The 17,684-nt window shown below is 43.4% G+C and overlaps 1 protein-coding gene across 8 annotated transcripts in view; it reads right to left on the bottom strand.

Annotated features, from left to right (window-relative positions):
- MGAT5 (alpha-1,6-mannosylglycoprotein 6-beta-N-acetylglucosaminyltransferase) overlaps positions 1–17,684 on the bottom strand; it is a 323,438-nt gene that overhangs the window by 260,287 nt on the left and 45,467 nt on the right. For 5 of the 8 annotated variants that reach the window (XM_019731135.3, XM_019731136.3, XM_019731137.3 and 2 more), the window contains exon 2: positions 15,918–15,967. The exons of the other annotated variants lie outside the window; for them this stretch is intronic. The gene's annotated coding sequence lies outside the window, so the exon portion shown is untranslated. The remainder of the gene's footprint in view (positions 1–15,917; positions 15,968–17,684) is intronic. 8 annotated transcript variants of the gene reach the window in all.

Genomic DNA, 17,684 nt, shown 5'->3' with positions numbered 1-17,684 from the left:
AAGCTCAGAAGGCAACATCTCTCACTGACTGAGCCAATTTCTCCAGTTAACTTTCCCTGTGATTCTGATCCTAAGATGACAAGGACCCCCTACAAAATCATCTGATAACCCAACATTTTCACAAAAAGGCCCCAAAGCACTTCTCGGTTGATAAATTTCCCCAAATTGTGAAGTAAAGTTGCCAGTTAAAATTCTTTCAATGAATACATAGGGAAGACAGAACTTCTGAGTAGGAACAAAATGTCTCCAGCGTCTTCCTTTCTTGCCCAGACTTAGTCACTGCTCACTGGTGGCTGCAGACCCTGGGGACACGATGAGCCCAACAGGCAGTCCCTAGGTCAGGGGCTTCTTGCAGGGGAGACACGAGACTGACTACATTTCAGCCCACAACTCATAAGCCTCAATGCTTTGTCCTTTCAAAAACTGCCGTCGGGAAAAATACGGTGTCAGTCCCTATGCCTCCTTAGTGTGAGGAATCAGTGACAAAGGTCTTCTGGCCTGGCAGGGGGCATACTCAGCCCCTTAGTGAAATTCAGGCCGGAATGGGAAGTGAAGATCTCATCATTGATGGAGAAGGGGAGAGGGAGGCAGAGGAGAGTCTCACCATTACCCCAAATCTCACCCCTAAAGCTGCCGTTAATATTTTCACAGTGGTCAAAGCCAATTTTTCTTCCTTTCTCTGGGCAAGGGCAGCGGTACTGAGGATGGGTGCGTGGTGACTCGTGAAGTTTACTGACCTCAGGCCTGAGAAAGGGAATGTCCTTCTGAGGTGACATTGTCAGAGCATAACAGAGATTGACAGGCTCTTTATAGAGAAGAGCTCCCCAGATAGGTGAAGCTTTCTCACTGGACGTCGTCGCTGTCCTATGGTTGTTCAGTCTTCACTTGGGTCCTTTCCGCCCATAAGACTGAGTAAATCTCCCCTGCTCCCTGGCCAGCAGAGGGAATTCCACTCAGAGTAACAACCACTCCACAAAAGGCCTATGCAATGCATTCCAGTATGTGGCTTTACCGGGACCGTTCATGCTAACCTGCCGATTTCTCCATCTGGATAGACAGGGTTGAGAAATGTGTTTTGAGGTCAGTCTTCTCTCTCATTTTCTTTCTCCCACGTTGGGAGCAGGGAGCCATGCTCTATAAGCCATAGGCCTCAGGCAACGTGCCACTGTTTGCAACCCAGGGTTCTCAATGGAACTCGCGATGGCAGCAACGCCTCTAACATCACGGCTTTTGGGACAGCAGGGCATCCCGGTACACGGAAACCCATCTTCTGAGCCAGGAACAATCCAACTGAGAGGACAGGATACGTGTTGTGCAGGGGCCTCAGCATCACAGGAAACGCAGAAAATATTAAAAAGTCACATCTCTGTTCTACCAAATCTGTTTTTTCCTTGGTTATTCATTTCACCCCCTGCTGGGCCCTCGCTGAAGTGATTAGCAACTATCTGAACAGGTTAGGGAAAGAAAGACTCCAATTTGGGAAAGCTCTATCCCATCACTTAATTTCTTTTACTGGGAACTGAACAAACAAAAACAAACACAAAAACAGCACTGTGATCTGATTCTAGGAGCCAAGTACCCGAATTCAGGCAAACACTCATATCAAAATTACTGCAGAAAGGAAAAGACATGCAACACACACAGCCTTTATTGGGCTGTACAGTGATCAGGTTAAAATGACAGTTATTTCCCTTAAAGGATGATAATTAATATTGCCTTTACATAACCCACTTTAAAAAAAAAAGGAAAATGATGTTTTTCTGCGTCAGCAATCAGCAGGGTAATCAACATCACTGTCGAGAATTTTCTCTGAGATGAACGCTTTTATCAACCCTCTCCCACACAAGAGGCATTCCCATTTCAAAAACACGGAGGTGGGGCCGGGGGGGTGTTAGGGCATAGTTCTTACCCAACAGCATTCTGGGATTCCCTTGCACCTGGTCACAAAGCCACAGGAGAGGTTCTGCCCATAGACTCAATACTTAATACAAATGACTGCACTGCAAGGAAAGCTCTCCTTTCCTTTGCCTTTAAAATACCCCACCGGCCAGCCTTGCCTGATTTCCATTCAAACGTTTTTGAGAAACTTAGGCACTGAGCATGTGACAATGACCAGGTGTGATCCCTGCCCTCACACTATACTGGGGAGACAGACACTACCATAGATTGGCACATACTATAAAAATGGACTCCATCCATTGGCTCGACAAGTGTTTGCTGGGCAGCTACTATGTGCAGGGCCCTGTTCTGGATGCTGGGCACACACCAGTGTACAAATGCAAGAGAGCATGACAGACACAGGTATCAGAAGAACACAGAACAAACGCCTCTCATCCTATCCAGGAGGCTCAAGGAAGAAAACCCTGGAAGGACTCTTGAAAAAATGAGAAGAGGATGGTGGAGGAAGGCCTCCCGGCAGGGAAAGAACCTGTGCATGGAGCAGAGGAGGCACCAGTGAGCTCAAGGGCGCCATTCCCCTGCACTCCTGGGATGTATGGGGAGGCAGGGCACACCAGGGCTAGACTTGGGCGGCAAAACAAGGTGACCAGGGATCTGTAATGTCACAACAGGACTCAGGGCCCCTTTGCGGCAGAAGAGTGACTTTGAAGAGCCTAAAGCCCAGGAATGATGTGATCTGATTCCCATCTCAAATATAATTTCCTGAATGGCTCTGATTTGCAAGCATTGCGTCTCCTGCATCAGAGGCTTGAAAAAGCAAAAAACTTAAAAATAAAAAACAAAAACAAAAAAAAAACCAGGCAGGTTTAGCAAATGGACACACCTTTCAAAGAATAAGACATAAGATTCTTCCCTGTTTTAATTAAAGAAGATAGCTAAAAAAAAAACCACTAAGGGGGAAGAAAAAAAAGAGAATGTTTTTCCACAACCAAAAAATTAAGTGAGCAAAGAGCAGCTTCCCAAAGACAAACCTCCCTAACTTAACAATTCTGCTAGAACTGTTCGTTTTCATCTCTGCTGGAACAGAAGTTGCGTGGCAAACGCTTTCACATGCTGTGTGGCCTGGTGCCACATCACACCTCAGGAGGAGCCACAGCCACCTCCCAACTTGGCTGCCGCGGCTCACAGAATGAGTCAGCCTCTGATAGATCCAGGAAGGAGTAAGAGTACATACTCTCACCGTGGATGGTGGCTGCAGAAAAGGCTATTTTTCCTAAATAACAACTTTACAGTAATAATTCAACATTCCCAAAAGCCTTCAAAGTGAGTAGTACTGAAGTTCCCCACAACGTGAAGGGGGATTTCAGAACCCCGTGGCCCAAACGTCACCTATTAAACCTCCCACCCATTCTGTCCCTATAGACAAGACACGCTGACTACTCAGAAAATGGTATTCTGAGTACACTAATGCAGTAAGAGTGCACTGCAATGTTATGTTTTCCAACCCAAATCCAATTACAAGCTTCTACAAGGTGTATCCAGCTCATTGACCACACTTTAAGCCTATAAACTACTCTAGCTCCAAATGAACTTGATTTCTTCCATACATACACAAACTCCAATTTAATTTCTGTACAACTATCTACCTTTCAAGTAAAATTCTGAAGCCCAACAAGCAATATGAGTATGCTGGTTGTGTTCTTCATTATAGAAGTACACATGTTAAATGTAGGCCAATGCTTCTAGTAGTGAAGCCACACATGAAACGGACTGGGAATTGGGGGCCATCTACTGCTGAAAAGTAGCCAAGATGTGTAACTGCTACATTTTGGAGCACTTCAAACGTCTCGTCAGAATCAAAATCCAGAGATGGGTTAAAAATTAGTCTTCTCTTTATGTACTGTATAATTAATTCCGTTTATATAACATCCAAAAACCAAGCAAAACTGATCTGTGCTATTACAAGTCAGATCAGTGATTATGCTTGGAATGGGGGTGAATGGAGAACTTTACAGAGCGGCTTCTGTGTACTGTTTATGTTTTGTTTTCCTTTTCTTTTTTTTAAAGATTTTGTTGGGGAAGAAGAACAGGACTTTATTAGGGAACAGTGTGTACTTCCAGGATTTTTTCCCAAGTCAAGTTGCTGTCCTTTCAATAGTAGCTGTGGAGGGTGCAGCTCAGCTCCAGTTGCCATTGTTAGTTGTAGGGGGCCAACCTACCATCCCTTGGGAGAATCGAACCAGCAACCTTGTGGTTGAGAGCCACTGGCCCATGTGGGAATCGAACCGGCAGCCTTCGGCGTTAGGAGCACGGAGCTCCAACCACCTGAGCCACCGGGGGCCGGTCCCTATGTTTTGTTTCTTGATCTGGGTTATGTGTACACAGGTGTTTGGCTGAGACAATTCATCATGCCGTATATAACCGTTCCGTAAGGATAAATCAACAAACAGTTTTAAAACATTACGGTGGAGGGCACAATTTGGATACTCTCACAAAGACTGTAACAGGTCAGAACTCCAATCCTACCAGGTATGTGGCATTTCAAAAGAGCAGCTGTTTCACGTAAACAGAAACCAGATCAACAGGAACAAGGAATTGCTTTACCAGGCCTGCTTTCATTCTCTTTTATTCATTTTTCTGAAATACCTTAAGTGCCCTAACAGTGGTGTACCTAGCAAAGGTGACATCCAGGGCAGTTCACTATATAACATACCTCCTACATATGACAAATCTCCAGCAACGATCGTGCCATAATCAATCATTATATTCTTGAGTCCTTCTTTAGTTTTAAAACAACCATTTAAAAAGAATGTGCATTTTAAAGTTACTTGTAAAATCTTTCTATGAACTAAAATAAAATATGCACTTACCAAACATTATACCTAGGAGTTCCACGCTCTCGGTTTTAAATTTTAATCACACAAAATCTCCAAATGGTCACACAGAGAGAATTTAAAAAAACTCAAGTTCCACTTCTTTGTCTTAAACTATGTTATCACTGTGTATTGCAAAGCTCTACTTAAACACAGGAAAATGTGCTATCATAAGGGTTAGGGTGATGCAGTGTGCCTAAAGCAAGCTCCAACAATTCTGAACTGTTAGGAACTTACTGTCAAAACGACAGGCAGAGCTCAGTATACATGCGTCAGGGCCAACTGTACGACAGAGAGTTCTCCAAATTAATTTCCATGTAGAATACAATGTTTATCAAAGGGTAAGTTAAAAAGAAAAGTGTACTAATCTGAGTGTGCATATGTAAACAATAAACTTACATATATTTGATCATAATTATTATAAGCAGCAATTACTTAGAACTTAGACAAACACAAGACTTCTTCCCAGGAAGCATTTTATCACTGGCTTTGTTTAGAAATGCCCACACATTGGGATAACAGAAAATCAGACCTGCAGATGTCAGTTTTATTGTTTTTAGTCTCTACACACATGCACCACTTGGTAGCCTTACTTGGAGAGGACCGCTCTCATCGCTCCACCCATGGGAGGCAGCTGCAGCTCACCCAGAAGCAAAAGAAACAAACAAAAGCCTTCCAAAGACACAATATAAATGCCAAAGTTCAGACACAAAAGTTTTTGTGCTTCACACACTAAGACAGCCCTTCAGTTAATACTGAGAGGAGAGCCAGGTTTTTCAGCCTCAGCACCACTGACTATTTGGGCCAGATCATCCTTTGTCGTGAGGTTGTCCTGTGCATGGGACGATGTTCAGCAGCATCCCTGGGCTCTACCCACTACATGCCTGTAACATCCTCCCTTATTCTCCACCCAAGATGTGACAAATGTCTCCAAGGAAGCAAAATCACCACCAGCTGAAAATCACTAAGGTAGAGGTTAGAACACACAGTAAGTCCTCAATGTCATCGATAGATTCTGTGAGTTTAAGCAAAATGATGTATGAAACCAATTTTATCATAGGCTAATTGATACAAACAAGAGTTAAGTCACTATAGCATCCCATCAACGTTATTTAATGAAACAACGCTGAAAAAAGGATGTTATTTGAGGACATTCGAGGACCTGCTGTACACAAGAAATCAGGCATAGCGATCGCCTTGTAAGGGATGACTTTTTTATAGTATCTTCATAACTCCTAACATCTATTCCTTCTTCAAACACACACATTTAAATATGCAAGGGAAACTAAAAAGATAAAGCAGGAATACTGTTTAGGTGAGAAAGTATACCACTGAGAAAGTGTGAGCAGCCCTCTCAAATTATTGTATTTTATATATAAAGGTATTTTCTTATTTTCAAATATTTCCCTAATGAATAGAAAAAAATTAACATCTTTCCAAAAAAGATCATTTGAGACCATGAAGGACTTTCTCTAAATGTGGAAATGGTCTATGTAAAGAAAATATTTCTGGTCCCTCGCTTGGAATCACTTATTTTCCATAGAATTCTAACTTTCTGTGGTTTCTTCAGGTCAAAGCAGAATGGAAGCAGCAAATGAGAACAGCGGCAGGAAGGGAAACGGACAGTCCCCATGGCCTCAACGAGAGCCGCCTCAATATTGCAGAAGAGCCAGGGATTCAAAGACAGGAAACCTGCACTTGAGCCTCTGTTCTACCACTTTCTCACCCTGAGACCCTGACCAAATCACAACTTCCCAAGGCGCCACTTTTTGTTTATGAAATGGAGGGTAATGCTGCTGTGGGAACGAACTCATACAAAACACATGGAGGTTTTTATACAGATGTCAAATATATTATCTTTATTATGGGATTATACACATCATGATTTGCAACCAGAGATAAAGACCCTGCCAACGGGAGTCTTACTGCTGGAAATAGCCCTAGGCTTGGTTCCAGAAGCATCAACAGCAGGTTCAGAAAGAATATAAGGGAGTTTGAAACAGATATAAAAAGAGTAAAGAGTGAACAGTGGGGAGACAAACTGCCCGGTTCTGGTCCCACTGGATGACGTTGGGCAACTTTCTTGACTTCCGCATGCCGCAGTCTCCACACACTGGGGATAATAGTAGCGAACTCAATTCTCATTAGTCACAGTCGTTATATTGTATGAAGTCACCACAGACACTGAATTAGTGAATAGTGAACCCGGGAAAACACAGGGTTAGGTTCCTGCAAGCCTCTGGTCAACACATTTTTGGCAACTGATCAATACATAAGCACGTCCTGTGGATGTTTCAGCGTTGACACTTTAATACCTACTGTCGATTTATGAACATTGAACTCACAGCCATAACACTATAACTCATGCTTGAAGAAGCTAATCTAACACATGTACTTTCTCCATAAGGCACATTACAGCCTTCCTGCATTTAGGAACACTAGACAGCACCTTAGCACTATGTTTAGGGATCATTTAAACAGTGAAATGAAGAAGAAAAGCTCAAAAATGCCCCCAAAGTGGTACTAAACAGACCACAAAGAAGACACTTACTTACAGTATGAAACCTGAAACAAGAAGGCAATAGTCTTCTTGTTTGACCTTGGCTGCAAAAGTGCCCATCAGCCAACTCAGATTTTCCTCTGCTCTGTGTGTATCTTGTGAGTGGTCACAAAAGCCCTGTAACTACTGATTTCAGCATTACACATACATTTTAAGAAGCAGGCAAATTTGCAAATACAGAATCCACAAATAACACCAATCGACTATATCTGCTTCACAGAGTAGTTCTGATGTTTAGTGAATTAACACTGGCAGACCTCGGAGATGTTGCAGGTCCACTGGCAGACCCCCGCAAATAAGTAAGTATCGCAATCAAGTCTGTCACACATTATTTAGTTTCCAAGTGCATATCAAAGTTGTTTACACTATACCGTATTCTATGAAGGGTACAATAGCATTATGTCTAAAAAATGTACATATCTTACCTTAAAAATACTTTATTGCTAAAAAAAATGTTAGCCATCACCCAAGCCTTCAGCTAGTTGTAAACTTTTTGCTGGTGGAGGGTCTTGTCTCAATGTTGGTGAAAATGCAGGATCTGTGAAGTGAAATAAAATGAGGGATGCCTGCACAGTTAAGGCACTGAGAACACCACCTTCCTAACACACAGTGAGCACTCAGCAAATGTTAGTTATTATTGGGAAGTCAAATATGTAAGATATCACATGGTGTAAAAAGCATAACAAAATTATGGGGGAAAAAAAAGAACAAGGTGGCAATAGAGAACCACAGAGGCAGGAATACAGCATGGGAGAAATAAAAAACTGAAACTCATAAAATTTCTTTCCTAAAGCCCTCTCTCAATCTGTTTATCTTCCTTCCTGTTCACCAAGAAGTTACACTCCCCATGCCAGCCATCTACCTTTTTGTTCTCAAATCCATTCTCTGCATACCTTGTCCTTTTTGCAAGTTTTCAAAGGAAACGACATTTCCAGACTCTCTTGCCAAATGGTTTCCACGTAGGGTTGAGCTGTGGAAGGCAGAAGATGGGAGGGCAGGCACGAGGGAAAAGCCAAGATCTCTCACTCCCTTTCCATATATATACCCAGGGCCATCTCCTCCATTGGTGCAGCTCTTTCCAGAGGACCCCCACTTCCCATTTCTGATAACACCAGTAACTCCCATCCCTCCGGCAGCCTTAAGGGTAGGACATTTTCCTGTGGCTGGAAATCTCTGGGCTACCACACACTCTTTTTGGTATCTCACCTCTCCCATCATCTACATAGCCTATTTCCTGTATAGGTTCTCTTTCCAAAATGCCTAGTCCAGTTCTCTTGACTGACATCCTACTAAACACTGACTCCAAAAGGATGCTGCCCCCTGCCATTCTTCTGCCAAGAACACCCCACCCCCAACACACATACACACACAGCCCCTGTCCCTCCCACAAATCTCACGTCATTTTGACTCTCTAGCTTCTCTGAATTGAGAGCCAGTAAAGGTGGTGTTTTTGTTTTTAACTCCCAGCTGCAGGAAAATATTAGGTTGGTGCAAAAGTAATTGCGGTTTAAAAGGTTAAAAATAATTGCAAAAACTGCAATTACTTTTGCACCAACCTAATAAGTGTACTTATAAAGATGTTAGAGCTATTTCAGCTTTTTATCAAGTTACATTACCTCTGCCACCTTTCAACATGAACTACTTACTGGCTGTCCCTGCACCAATGGTTCCCTCTGCTTAAGTAGCATGTTCTTTTTAAAGACTAAGTATTATGCTCATCTCATAAATACCTTGATTTAAAAAATAAAATCCAAATGCAGCCTATGGCAAGTGTCCAATTTACTCTCATAGTCAGCAGTGGCCACTCCTGGCTGCTGACAGCAACCTGCGTAACCACTATCCATTAATTCTACAGCAACTTCCATTCTCTTTTCTTTCCATTACTTCTTACCCCAGTACATAAAAAATGTAATACCTGACTATAATCACAAGCAGGCCTAAACGAGGAAAAAATGAGTTCATTTGGATAAAAGAATGCAACAGTGAACAAGATTCTGATAAGTGAATCAGAGAAGCAGAAGGGCGGGGGGACTCTGGGGAATGTTCACTGCTCACTGCATCCACGTTCTCTTCTTCTCCCTGGACACACAGCTAGACTACGCTTCCCAGCAAGGTGCGACCAGGTGACTGAGTTTTAGGCAATGGAATATGAATGGAGAGTGACACTAACCACTGCCAGCCATGCCCAGTCAAAAAAGTCATCCCACACTGGCTCCTCTGTCTATTCCTACTTCCAGTGGGCTGGAATGACCATTCCTGCAGGGTGATCCTGGAGGGCCTATGTTCAAAAAGTCAGGGCCCATTTATATTTTGCCTTGTTCGCTAAATGACTTCTTAAAATGGGTCATTTCTCCCCATCCATCACCATGAACACAAAAAACACTTATACTGGGTGCCAAATAACTATAGATATAGACAGACAAACACACGAAGGTCCGTTTGTTACAGAAAGTCACTCATGGAGGACAGGCACTTTTCAAATGAGCTGGTCACATCTGTTCAAGGTGGCCAAGGGATTACAAGAATTAATCCCTAGCATGTTCCTTCCAGAAGGATCTCTAAAAGGAGATGCACTGGGATGAGGGGCTCAGGAATAAGCACCTGTTGTTCCTGGTCCCACGTTTCCTGTCAGGGAGAACAGTACCGTGCTGACTAACCACCACTTTGTAGCATAAAAACCAAGACTCAGAGAGACCAGGGTGGGCCTCCCAGTATATGCGGACAGAAACCGAGCTGAGACCCCCACCATCTAGGTCAGAGCTATCAAAAGGGGGGGGGGGGGAGCAGGTCAGGGGACAGTCCACAGAGTGTTTCTGGTCTATGAAGAGATAAGTACCAAAATTGAGGGTAAGTGTTCTAGAAATGTTTATAGCAATTTGATAGGATAATTTATGTTTCTGAATCTAATAATAAAATTGAAGGCTTATTATTTTGGACTTTACTTTTTTTTATCATTTTTCTAGTAATGGATTTTGACTGTATCAGACCATGATAGCTCAGAATTAAAAAAAAAACTGTTCTGTTTCTCTGGGCACCCCAAGTCCCCAAACTCTTCAGCAAAATTCCCAAGGCGACTGCACTCCCTTCCCCAATTCTTCCTGCCTCACCCTTACCTGGGCTCTCAATCCTCCAGGCTCAGCAGCTCCCTCTACCCTTCCTTTCAAAGTGGTGTCTCTCATTAAGTGAGTGGTGGGGAGCTGTCCACAGGCCCCTCCAATGCATGAGCTTTGAGCGCTGACTCCTGCAAGCCATCTTGAGGCTCAGACCAAAACGAAGAGTTAAGGGAACTATCAGTCATCCATCAACACAGTTAAAATAACACAGGCTCTGGTCCCAGAAAATGGCCACGGTGAAAGAAGAAGTGACTAGAAACCTGTCAATGGGTCTTACCTACGTTAATTAACCTGAGAGAGAGCCTCAGCCTGCCTGACAGATGCTGTCTATCCATCATTCTAAACCTGAAAGGCAAAGCGAAATGAACTTCACCTCTCTCCTCCAGGGAGCTGGACATACATAGAGAAATCCCATACCGGCTAGGGGAGAAATGAGAGGATATTTACAAAGCACGTCATCTGTGGGTGGCATCAATTATGATGAAGTATTACGGGAAGAGACTAGGATGTGGAGATAGCATTAGCTCTGCCAAGCAGGACCGACTCAATTGCCCATTTTAAGGGAGTCCTGACAAACTGGAGAAAAGGACTTAGATACACACACACCTCCTTGAAACTGAATGAGGAGAAAAACCGACGGCAGTGATCGCAATGACATAACAGAATGAAGAAAGGAAACTGGAGCTCAGTGCGGACCCACGTAGCACCACCTCTCCTTGGAGACTGGATATGCTGGGGCTTCGTGTAGGTCTGGGTTCCACACAGACCACAGTTTTTACAACTTCCAGGGTCAAAAGGACAGTACGTTTCACATAAGCCCACATAAGCCTCTTTCATAGTTAGTCATAAACATACGCCACCAGCAAGATCAGAAAGGCAGGGAATCTAGGGGGAAGTGCATGAGTACGTTTTCTCTAAGTCTCTGTACTTCTCTGGATACTTGAAATATTGAAAAGTTTTTAAATAATTCTTTTCAAGTAAAGCCAGAGAACAGATGCAAGACGCTGTTTTGAAACCTCTTGCCATGAACTGGGAATTCTGATTAGATCCCGTCAAAACCAGTCACGCCTTATGAAGACAACTGCTCTGCTGCTCCACGTTTGGCCTGGTGATGAGACAAGCAGCTGCCCAAAGCCCTGACCTCTGCCCAGCAGCCCCATCTTTCCCTTGGTCCTGGAGGGATGCAGGGTTGACTCCACAGTGCTCCTCTAACAATAATGGGCAGCAGCTATCTACACTATTTGGTTGGTGCAAAAGTAATTGCGGTTTTTGCAATTTTTAACCTTTTAAACAGCAATTACTTTTGCACCAAACCGATAGAATGCAGCCTTACGGACCCCAAAGCACTTCTTGGGCTCTGAGAAAGAGGACTGAGATGGTGTACGAACATGTACCACCGGCAAAGGGCCAGAAAGGTGACAAACATTCCGCAGGTGACAAACATTCCGCAGCTGACAATCTTCCCAAAGCCCTTGGCCACCATCAGGCTGGCTCTGGAGCCTGTTCCTGCCCCACTCCTGCCTCGCAAGCCATGCACTGGACTTAGCTTCACAGCACACAGACGAGGTCAGGTACTGATTATTTCATAAGACGTGACCAATGTCCTGGGAACCATAGGGAGAAATCTGACCACAGGCAGTGAAGGCGTTCCATCTCATCACTTCTAAGGCCTGCTATCTAAATCCCCATTTCTGTTCCAAGATGACTCATCTTTGATGCCAACCAAAAACGTCATTACCTTTAAGTCCCATATTCTGGATTTGCTGATTAATGTATTTCAATATCCGCACCACAAAGATAAAAACATAGTCATAGGGCCGGCCCGGTGGCTCAGGCGGTTAGAGCTCCATGCTCCTAACTCTGAAGGCTGCCAGTTCGATTCCCACATGGGCCAGTGGGCTCTCTACCACAAGGTTGCCAGTTGAATTCCTTGAGTCCCGCAAGGGATGGTGGACTCTCTCCCCTGCAACTAAAATTGAACACGGTACCTTGAGCTGAGCTGCCTCCTGGATGGCTCAGTTGGTTGGAGTGCGGGCTCTCAACCACAAGGTTGCCAGTTTGATTCCTTGACTTTCGCAAAGAATGGTGGGCAGCACCCCCTGCAACTAAAATTGAACACGGCACCTTGAGCTGAGCTGCCTCCCGGATGGCTCAGTTGGAGCATGTCCTCTCAACCACAAGGTTGCCGGTTCAATTCCCACAAGGGATGGTGGGCTGCGCCCCCTGCAACTAGAAACGGCAACTGGACCTGGAGCTGAGCTGCGCCCTCCACAACTAAGACTGAAAGGGCAACAACTTGAAGCTGAACAGCACCCTCCACAACTAAGATTGAAAGGACAACACCTTGACTTGGAAAAAAAGAAAGAAAAAAAAAGGCCTGGAAGTACACACTGTTCCCCAATAAAGTCCTGTACCCCTTCCCCAATAAAAACAAACAAACAAACAAAAAAACATAGCCATATGCCACATAATGACATTTCAGTCAACAGTCCACATATATGACAATAGACCCATAAGATTATAATGGAGCAGAAAAATCACTATCACCTAGTGACATGGCAGCCACCCTAACATCAGCGCAATGCACTGCCCTCGTGTTTGTGGTGATGCTGGTGTAACAAACCTACTGTGCTGCCAGTAGTAGGAAAGTCTAGCACATACAATTACGTACAGCATATAATACTTGATAACGATAACTATGTTACCGGTTTATGTATTTACTATAATTTTTATTGTTTTAGAATGTACTCTTTCTCCTTATAAACAAGTCTGCTGTAAAACAGTATGCCGTGTTACACTGGCAATAGCCTCATATGTCTCCTGTGTACCGTGCATGTTGAATGCATCCTTTTCTCTCGTGCTTGATTTAGTCTCGTGTTGTTTTATACCGTAACATGCTGTACAGCCTTGCGGCCTAGGATCAGTAAGCTATACCACCTAGCCTAGGTGTGTAGGAGAGTGTGCCCTCTAGGTTTGTGTTGTGTACTCTATGATGTTTGCTCAATGATGAAATTGCCTAATGATGCATTTCTCGGAACATATCCCGCTCATTAAGTGACGCATGACTAAAATGAAATAAACTTTTTCTACCTAAACCTTTTCTCCTTTACATTTATTAGTTCAGCTCACTATGTTGCCATGGGCCAGGTTCTGTGCTAGCCAGTGGCGGCCAGTCCTAGCCCTCAACAAATTAACAGTCTAGACAGGTCCACAGTACATAAAACGCAGTCCAATTTCATTCTGTCCTTTCTCCACTTTCTTTGGCAGTATATGTTCACATGATCTACTGGACTAGCTTTGGTTTCCATTTTTATATTCACCAAGAATACCGCATCTTTCTCTTCCAATCATATGTCAAGAAATGAAGCTTTGGAGCTGGTTCTTTCAGAAATTAAGGCATTAAAAAAGCAACAACAAAAACAGGTACAGGATCTACCAACCCATTTGAGAAACATTTTGGGACATAAATTTCACAGTAATATCTTCTCTTACTACAGTCTCAATGGTAGTCAGAGTTAAAGAGTCTTTTATTCTCAGAAGCCAAAAGTCTTCCTGATCTAACTGACTCATGTGGTTACACATAAACCTGAGCAGAAACGCAGGACAACTTCTTCCTATCTAAATCGGAAGAGAGATGATTTTACCCGATGGGCAATGGACAGCTGCTTCTCCACTTTCGGGAAGACTCAACTATTTCCACACTCCTGGGGGTCGCCAAAGTGTGTAGAGGCCATGTGCTTTATATTCTGAAGGCTTTTAAAGGATTATAGGAAATGCAAACTCATCTGTGATGTGGCTATCAAGTTATAAATGTCAACGACAGCCAAGTCTGCTGCGTTGGGAACTCCTCCAACAACAGGTTGACAACAACCTAATTCGACGGCTCTGGAGGAGGCTGACAGACAGCTGCTCTTTCAGTAGTGACTCCTAAAGGAGCCAAGAGGCCTCTCCAAAGGCAGCTAGGTATGGCGTGCTGAGGGGAGAAGGTGACAACATATTTGATGGCAGATAGACACAGGCCAGGAGTGCCACACAACGCCACTATATCTGCCTGCTCCATGAAGGCTGTCAACCACACACAGTGCAGAGCTGAGAGCAGGAGGGAGGTACAGACATTGCCATAAAAAGAATCACAGCACAGGAAAGGCACAAAGATGCTCTTCCTTCCCATAGCATAACCACAGCAACTAGGTATCAGGGACCAGAGACCCAGCTCTGAGTCTCCATGCCAGCCTGCTACCCCCATCTGCCATGCCTGGCAACTCTTGGAGAGCGGTGAACAGACTTCCCTATCGGCCAACACTAAACTAATCTCAGAACAGACCCTTGAAGATGGACTGCTCAGTTGGCCAGTCTCTCAAATGAAGTCCCACTTCCATTAAGTGATGTGTGTGGTGTGTGCGTGTGCACAGGTAGGGTGGTGGATGAAACATGCTTGTTGTGTCTCAGACAAAATCCCATGTCTTTAGAGATTCTAAACCTCTCTGAGGTTCTGAGGTTCTGAAGGAGACACTTCCCGTTTCTCTGATTTCTCCTATTAGGACAAACTCTCAAGGTGATACTAGAGAAAAGCCTCTGATATAAGTCACATGCTCACATGATTTTCCAGTTCTAATATTAAGGCTTTTATTTGTCAGCTGCTGAGTTGCTAGGGAGTTTTTTCTCCTGTGATGCTGTTTTAGAGACAAAGTTTATTCAAAGGCCCACATACATAAAAGAAATAAGAATTAGGAGTGCTCAATATTTCATTCGGTTGTTAGCCACATAACCTTGACACCCAAATCCTATCAGCCGGTGAAATCCAAATATTCTGCTTCCAAGTTGAACATCTGATGTACCAAGGTAACTCTCAAGGGTAGCCTGTACAGTGGTTTTAGGCCCTACAGACCATTCAGACAGGGAAATAAGGATGTATTTAGCAAATTGCTTCTTTCATAAAATATATTCTTAACTTAGGACTCTAATAAAATATAGTCCTTGAACAATGGTTTGCTGATAAAGACACAGATTGGCCACTGTGCAATCTTTATGAGTCACACTCCAGCTCACTGCCTTCACTTACATTCACACGGTGGTCATCTGTGCCAGGTCTGGGTGGGGCTGCGGTACAGGGGCCAGCCCTTCTATGTAAGGGTAATTAGCCATAATCAAGCTTAATAAATCTGTGTTTGATAATGACTGAATAAATAAATGGCTTTCTGCTCCAGTCTCTTTACTAATTCTAGACAGTTGAAATATCCTTGCCCCATTATGCCAAAAGATCGAGTCCACCAGCCTTTAACCAGACAGCCAGAGACGTCCTCTCAGGATTGGGCTGCAATGGTAGAGCCCTGCGTGGCCCTTTGGGACTACGGTATATGTATTTTGATGGTTTCAAATGCTAACATCTGACTATTTGGTCCTCTCCCTCTCAAGGGCAAATATCCTGGATTGTGCTTAGCTGGGTTAGTATTTGCTTACTACAGTACTTACATGGCCTAATGGATCCTCCGCCAAGGTCCGCTGTAGAACAGTAATCACTCCTGAAATCACAAGGATAAAGACATATTTAAGTTTCTTCTCTTTAAGGACTTGAGGCAAGAGCGTCTATGAACTTTGCTCCTCCCAGTTTGGAACCCAGGTGCCTTTTAAGATAGTCTCTCCCCCACTCCACCCCAACCCCAAAAAAGGATTCCTAAAAATAGCTAGGTGGGAGGCCCTATCACTTCAACATCCAAAGGCATTTGTCTAAAAAATTGTGTGATCTCACTCGCTAGGATCCAAATCCATCCGTTATTAGTTCAGCAGGAGCAAGGATGCATTTGGCCAAGATGAAGCATCTGCACAAAACTGCTCTTTGTTCCAAATCTCAGGAGGCATTAAACCAAAGCTTTTCCCAATCCTAATGCTTTCTGGACTCAACTACATTCATATACACACACAGTCTCAAGTATATGTATACACACAATTTTAAAAACCGATAGCTAGCTCTCGTACAAAAAACTAAGGCGTTTACAATGAGATAAAGCCAACTGAATTACATGCCTGTTCAAATATAACATTACTTATAGCTGCTTCACCTTGAAGAATAAAAAAAGCAATGAAAAGCCATTTTAGAAACATATCTAGTATGTGCTTCTATATAGTTAATATTTTCCCTCTATAAAACACCTTTATAAAAAAGGAAAAACATGTTCTTTAACATACACACACACACACACACACACACACACACAGAGTGCATTTCTGATCTTTGAGGAATTTATCAGCAGAGAATTATGAAACTGAGAGAGCTCACTGGGGAGGGAGAGAAGAAGAGAGGGGAAGTGGGGATGGGGGCACTAAGGACCACGCTGCATAGACCCATCTTCATGCTGACTACCTACAGGTCTTCTAAGACTAACCGAATGGTCTACCTTCTACCTATGGACCTCATAGAACATATACCATTTTCTGCTGGAAAATGTCTGAGAGATTTGTTATTTTTAATCCAAACAAGCCAATTCCCTCTTTATGGTCTGCAGCATATACCTACCCTTCACAGCATTCACATGTTTGTCTGTGTCAACAATCTCTGAGCAATACCAGAGGATTACACACTGGGGCAACTTGGCAGAGCAGGCTCAACCTACAGTCATTCCAAACCCACCATCTCCACGAGACACTCGGGCCTCAATAAATGCTTACAGAAGAAGCATGGAAGGTTGGAAGGAACTGAATCAATGCCAGCGATCATGTGGCTGCCTTTTTATACCAGCTTTCTGTCTGAGACAGCTTTGAGGTGAAGGAATGATTTTTGAAACTAGATGATCTTGATACAGAAAAAGCTGCTAACTCCAGTAAGTCTTGTCATCAAGATGTATTTTGAGAAAATAATCCTAAGCATCTCAGTCAACACGCCTTGTGCAGCAGTATAGACTCATAAAATGAATACCCACATGCCTCAGACCTAAATAATATTAACTTACTTTCAATGTTTTTACTCCTTTCTGTACCTTGTAATGGCATCACGTGCAAGGGCAGTAGGTGACTACTTATGACTCATACCAGTAGTAACAATCTAAGATTTAAAAAAAAGTTCATGATGTACCAAATCAAAAAAACGTTCTTTACCCTTTACCTCCCCTGATGCTTTCAAGTGTGGATTTGTTTTTCTTTAATAATACACTAATTAAGAACTCAATCTTGATTTTACCTTAAGAAACTGATAAGCAACTCCCTGAGTCATATGAAAACCATTTTATTACCCTTGGCTGTATA

This window comes from Rhinolophus sinicus, chromosome 17 (genome assembly GCF_057876585.1).
Source record: "Rhinolophus sinicus isolate RSI-liver-muscle chromosome 17, RSI-T2T, whole genome shotgun sequence".
Taxonomy (NCBI): domain Eukaryota; kingdom Metazoa; phylum Chordata; class Mammalia; order Chiroptera; family Rhinolophidae; genus Rhinolophus; species Rhinolophus sinicus.
Note: the sequence above shows the minus strand (reverse complement) of the source record. Positions and strands in the feature narration are given on the sequence as shown.